Here is a 6,812-nt window from a genome sequence, read left to right on the forward strand (position 1 = left end):
CTTAGGTGGATTATTGACAGGAACCTTTCATGGAGCCCCACTGCATCTACCTAAGCGGAGACTAATTTCAATTATACATATAATGAAGTTCCTGTGTGGAAAAACTTGGGGAACGTCGGTACGGTCCATGCTGCAGCTGTACAGAACACTGTTTCTGGGCTTTTTACGATACAGCTTGCCGGTTTTGGCGAACACATGCAAAACAAATATTCGTACCCTCAAAAGTTTGCAAGGCCAGGCTCTGCGGACATGTCTTGGACTTCCACGATGCGCCTCGACTCATGCAACAATCGTGATTGCTAGAGACTACCTTGATTCCAACATACATCACGGTTGACAAACCTCAGAGCACACATTCGACACCTGTGTCGCGTACCCAGTCAATCACATTGCTGTTTTGCCAGCACAAAGACCTCAGGCCACGTTTTCGAAACTTGTTGCGACACATCAAGGCTGCCTTCCATCGGGATTTACACCAGCAGCAAGACCACTGTCACCCCCGTGGTGTCTACGGCAGCCACAAGTACACCTCACGATTCCGGGAATTACGAACAAGCTCAGTCATTCCACGGTAGCTCTACGACAGTTGACATTGTCATTGCTGAACGATGCATATGAGTTAAGAACGCAGGTTTACACCGATGGATCTGTCTCAGCCACCAGCTCCACAGGCGCTTTTATCATCCCGACCTTACAAGTCACAAGGAAGTTCAAAGTGTCCCACACAACGACTTCTACGGCTACAGAACTTGCCGCTCTACGTGCTGCAGTTAATTACATCGTAGAAACACCACCTCGAAAGTGGGTCATTTTTTGTGACTCCAAGGCAGCCCTTCAGAGTCTGCAGTCAGCATTACGACGCAAGACACATGAACACTGGTGTTTGAGACCAGAGAGGTTCTCCATCAAGCCCTCATGAACGGACATGACATCATCTTTCAATGGCTGCCGGGCACTGTGGCATCGTCGGTAATGACCTTGCCGATGATGCCGCCCGGTCAGCCCATAAGGAAACCCTGACTGTTCCTATACCCTTATCGAGGACAGACGCTGCGAGGGGTCTTCGTTTGCTCGCTCAAACCGAGAGAGAAAACGTCATGGAGCAGCCCGATTTTTACGAACTGTCATCTCCAACGGCTGGATCCTACAATGAGGCTACAAATTCCATCGAACTTCCCCCGCCATGATGCAACTTTACTTTGCCGCCTCTGGTTAGGAGTGGCTTTTACGAAAGCATACTCATTCCTTCTGGGCATGTCTGACACACCAATCTGTGACTCGTGCAACTGTGAGGAGACGGTGGAACACGTGTTGTGTTTTTGTCATCTTTATGAGACCGAACGTGATCTTCTCCGGAGTGTGTTAGACCGATTAGACAGCAGACCTTTTTCAGAGACAAAGATTCTTGGACCGTGGCCCCACGCGTCGCAGGCTTACAAAGCGACGCGGGCATTGTTACAGTTCATGAAGTCGACTGGCCTCAGCGACCGATTGTGAAGTGTTGGACAACCGCATGTGTTTATACTGCGAGTGCTTTCTTCCCTCTCTCTCCTTTCTTTTCATCCCTTTAAACCCCTTCCCCCGTGTAGGGTAGCAAACCGGACGTGCTTCTGGTTAACCTCCCTGCCTTTCCTTTTTTTTGCCTCCTCCTCCTCCCTTGGACAGTTACAAACATAGCGAGGAATACTGGACGAACCAAATAAAAGAAACAAGAGAGAAAGCAGACAGGTGGAAAGGCATCAACCTGTCCATTTTTGCAAGGGCAACTGTATGCAATATAGTTTTCATTACGAAGTTGTGGTACGTCATGCAGACGTTATTTTATTCAAGGGTAAACGTACAAAAGTTGCACAGAGTGTTCGCCATTTTTATCTGGAAATCTAGCTGGGAAAGATGTAGCCGAACAAACCTGTTCAGGCGGGTGAAGGAAGGGGGGCTGGGCTTGGCGCATCTTTTGTACGACAGCTTGTCAGTAGATTTTTGTTTTTTCGAGATGTGCGTGATCCATTTCTGCGTACGGTATAACAGCTCAGGTTAAGAGACGCCTTGCCGGCACTCATTGTTAGTACTAATAGTATGCCAGGGGCGATTCGCGGCTATCTTAAAGAAGTAGTCGATAGTGTGCGCATTCTTTCTGTGCGTTTTTCTTTCGATTATCTTTCTGACGTGAAAAGAAAGACATTATATAAAGATGTATGCGACATTGTATTTCCAGTGCCATTGTACAGAGCTGTATACAGTGGAGGAACAGGACAGGATGTCCTGAAACGGGTGAAAAGAATGGAGCTGCCTACTGGCGTTAAAACATTCTTTTTTAAGCTACACACAGGAACACTGTCAGTGAAGACATTCATGAAAGAGCGTGGCTTCCTTGTACCATGGGGCTCACACTGGTTGATTTGCAAGCAACCTGAAACAGTAGATCATGTGTTCTTGCATTGCTGGGAAGGGGTCTACTTCTGGGACGTCCTAAAACGGACAATCAACAAGGAGTTTCCGTTGAATCCGCATGGGATCAGGTACCTAGCGATAAAGAATGAGGACGGGGTACCATACGATTTAATCATGCTCCATGGCCTCCACTGTTTATGGCGGGCACAGATGGCTGGGTACCATTGCGACCCAGACGCTAGGCCAGCTCGTATTTATTTTCGAGACAGTATGTCTCGGTTCATTGAAATAAAGAAAACACAAGAATGTGTACCCGATTGGCTGTCGAGGATAGAACCTCTGACAGCATTAAAAGAATTTTAATTCGACAACGCCAGTCCATGTTGGACTGATGGCTTTGATGTTTTACAATATGTTTTGTAGTTGTGCTTTTTGAGATATTGTTCCGTACATTGTCAAAGACCGGCAATAAATAAAAAAAATTGTGGCGCAACCGATAACGCGTCTGACTACGAATCAGAGGATGCCAGGTTCGAATCCTGGCAAGCTGGTTTCTCGCTTTCGTTATTTTTTTTTCGTGGGCAAAAAGGGAAGTATGGGCTGTACTCCAGTAGCTTTCCTTCCGCATCCGGGCTTGTGGCGCAACATTCTGCTTCCGGCCACCGAGCGTGACGGTTCGTGAATCATGGCCTCTCCCGGGGCAGCGACAGCGGTCACTTTTGGCCGCGGAAACAGGACCAACGACGAAGAGAAGGATTACCCTTTTATTTTGCCGCAACTGCCTAAAGGACGAGTGGCTACTAACACCGTGTTTTTACACGGGGATGTACGTGCGAGACCATACAGGATCGAGGACTTCAGAGACGCCCTACTGCCGACGGGCTTGCTGCCTGGCGTGGTATGCATAGGGGCGTACCAGATCAATCACGTGTGGGCGGTGACCCTTAAGGATGCGACCACCACGAAACGGCTAGTGGCCCTGAAGGAACTTCAAGTGAAAGGACGACGGTGCGTCATCGTCTACCCACAGGACCAGCAGGTGAAGCTTCGGCTTCACTGGCTGCTGTATGGCGTTGCCGACGATGACGTCCGCGTGGCGTTTGCGCCTTTCGGCAACGTGGACGAGGTAAGCCAGGAGAGGTGGCGTGTCCAAGGTATGGGGGACAAGACCTCTACCACGCGGACCGTGCTCCTCAAGCTGAAGACCGGCGTCGAGGTTGAGGACCTTCCACATCAGGTCCGCGTCGGCGGAGAACTCGCTTTGGTGGTCGTTCCCGGTCGGCCCATGCAGTGCTTGCGTTGCCAAGGCACTGGGCACGTCCGGCGAGAGTGTAAGGTGCCGCGCTGCTCCCGTTGCAGACGTTTTGGGCACGTCGACGCCGACTGCGTGAAGACGTACGCTACAGCGACAGGCCCAGCAGTGAGTGAAGCGGCAGCCGAAAATCTGATGGATGCAGCCGAGGCTGAAGACGCCGCTAAGGGAGCCGGAGACCAAGTGCCGCCAGCGAAGACAAGTACCGTGGCAGTGCCGGAGGGCGCTGAAGCCAAGGTGGACGAAGCTGCTGAGCAAGTGACTGGGCCGCCACGGGTCGACACGGAAGCTGTCCTTCGAAAGGAAGGTGCGAGTGAAGGCGAAAGCGATGACGAAGATTCAGAAATGGAACAGAGCGAGGCTGCCAACGACGGGGACCGGGCTGCTAGTCTCGGTGCAACCTCCAAGCGCCCCCGAGACGACGCCGGAGACAAGGATAACGCAGCATCCAGCACCGGGGATGGGCCGCCGGCAAAAGCGCCTCTTGGGAGGCGTTCGGGTTTCAAACCCAAACCGAATGTTCCGCCCGAGAGAAGGCCTGTGGACAAAGCGCAGCACACCACCAACAACGCCGGGAAGCCGGGCGGCTCCGGAGGCGGCTAGCCGAGGGCTAGTCGTGAAAGGTAAGCACCATGCTCCGGGCCTACTTCATTCTTTAGTACAGCATGGCACCTGACCCGTCTCTCAGCATTGCCACACTAAACGTGCGAGGCTTGGCGGCTAGCCGTAGGCAATGTCAAGTCCTACGGTTGATCACTGACTACGACATAGACGTTTTAGCTGTCCAGGAGACCAAGGTAGACGGGGAGGAAGAGACCGGGAGCATGGTGCGGCGTTTCACGACTAGATATTATGCAGTCGTGAGCCACGCGGTAGGGACGTCCGCTGGATGTGTCCTGTTTGTTAAGAAGTTACGAGACCTGGTTGTTCAAAGTGTGTTTTCATGTCAGTCGGGAAGGATTGTTATTTGCGATTTTGTGTTTTGTAAAGTTGAATTCCGAGTTATATGCATATATGCGCCAAATGGGGTAGAAGAACGTGCATTATTTTTTTCGAGTCTTTTTCAGTATATTAGCAGTGAAAAGTGCATGCTTTTGTTGGGGGAATTCAACTGTGTTTTGAGTGCTCGGGATAGATGCAATAATGGTGGTATCCGCGGTAAAAGAATGGAAGTGCCTACTGGGGGGCAACAACATTCTTTTTTAGGCTACACACAGGAACACTGTCAGTGAAGACATTCATGGAAGAACGCGGCTTCCTTGTACCATGGGGCCCACACTGCTTGATTTGCAAGCAACCTGAAACTGTAGATCATGTGTTCTTGCATTGCTGGGAAGGTGTCTACTTTTGGGACGTCCTAAAACGGACAATCAAGAAGGAGTTTCCGTTGAATCCGCATGGGATCAGGTACCTAGCGATAAAGAATGAGGACGGGGTACCATACGATTTAATCATGCTCCATGGCCTCCACTGTTTATATGGCGGGCACAGATGGCTGGGTACCATTGCGACCCAGACGCTAGGCCTGCTCGTATTTATTTTCGAGAAAGTATGTCTCGTTTCATTGAAATTAAGAAAATGCAAGATTGTGTACCCGATTGGCTGTCGAGGATAGAACCTCTGACAGCTTTAAAAGAATTTTAGTTTGACAACGTCAGTCCATGTTGGGCGGATGGCTTTCATGTTTTTCAGTATGTTCTGTAGGTGTTCTTTTTGTGATGTCTGTTTCTATACTGTGTGCATTGTACATTGTCAAAGACCGGCAATAAATAAAGAAAGGGGGCTTGTGGAGCAACGATTCTGCTTCCGGCCACCGAGCGTGACGGACGCATGATGACGGGCTCCGCAGGAGCGGCTTCAGCGGCCCAGAGCGGCCGCGGTAACAGGAGTGTCGTTGCGGACAACGAGTACCAAGTTGTTTTGCCGAGTTTGCCAACAGGGCGTTTTGTTGTGAACACAGTTTTTTTACATTGTGATATCAGGGCCCGCCCATACCGGGTGGAAGATTTCCGCGATGCGCTCGCCCCGTTATCGCTCCTGCCGGAAGTGGTGGCTCTCGGGGCCTACCGTATGAGCCATGTTTGGGCCGTGACCTTCAAAGACAACGAAGCTGTGAAGAAGATCGTCAGTGTTGGTGAGCTACAGGTCAAGAAGGGCCGATGCCTCGTCATTGACCCCGCCAACCAGGATGTACGCTTAAAAGTGCATTGGCTGCTGCACACCGTTCCTGACGAGGACGTGCGTCTTGCCTTCGCGCCGTTTGGAAAGGTCACGGACGTCGCCCGCGACCGGTGGCGGGTGCATGGCGTGGCTGACAAGAACTCTACCACAAGACTGGTTACGCTGAAGTTGAAGCCGGGCGTAATGCTTGACGACCTGCCACACCAGGTGAGCGTCTCCGGCGAGCTGGCTCTTGTGGTTGTGCCGGGCAGGGCCCCTCTCTGCCTACGCTGCCGCGGGACGGGCCATATTCGTCGCGACTGCCGCATTCCGCGGTGTGGTGCCTGCCGACGCTTCGGTCACGAAGAGAGTCAGTGCGAGCGGACGTACGCTAGCGTGACCGGACCCGTGAGCAACGACGACAACTCCGCCCTACTCATGGACGAGGCGGATATGGAAGACACATCGACCACGGCTAAGGAAGCAGCTGGCGAGGTGGCAGAGTCGGAGGCACGACCTCAGAAACAGGGGCAACATGTCGATGAAGCCGTCGACACTGAACAGCAAGAGCAAGTGGAGGGCACTGTAGTCATGCCGAACCGTGAGGAAGAGAGCCCACCTGACCCGGGAGCGGCCTCCACCCCCCCTGAACATGAAGACATGGACACCCATACCGGGCTTGCCAACTTGCAGGCGGGGAAACGTCCGCGCGACCAGACCAATAGCCTGGCTACGACGCAGGACAGCAGCGGCGGAGACGAGCCACCGCCCAAAGCGCCAGGTATGAGGAGACCAACCTTGAAGCTGCGGCCGAACATTACGGCCGATCCACGGCAGGCGGGCAAACCGCCTCCGTAGTTCTGTGTTTTGCTTGAGGCGGGTTGGGGGGTTCGTGAGTGCAATGGCCGTCACCCTGAGCGCTATTCTCTTGGATATGTGTCAGGAACGA

Source organism: Dermacentor silvarum, chromosome 4, assembly GCF_013339745.2.
Source record: "Dermacentor silvarum isolate Dsil-2018 chromosome 4, BIME_Dsil_1.4, whole genome shotgun sequence".
NCBI lineage: Eukaryota > Metazoa > Arthropoda > Arachnida > Ixodida > Ixodidae > Dermacentor > Dermacentor silvarum.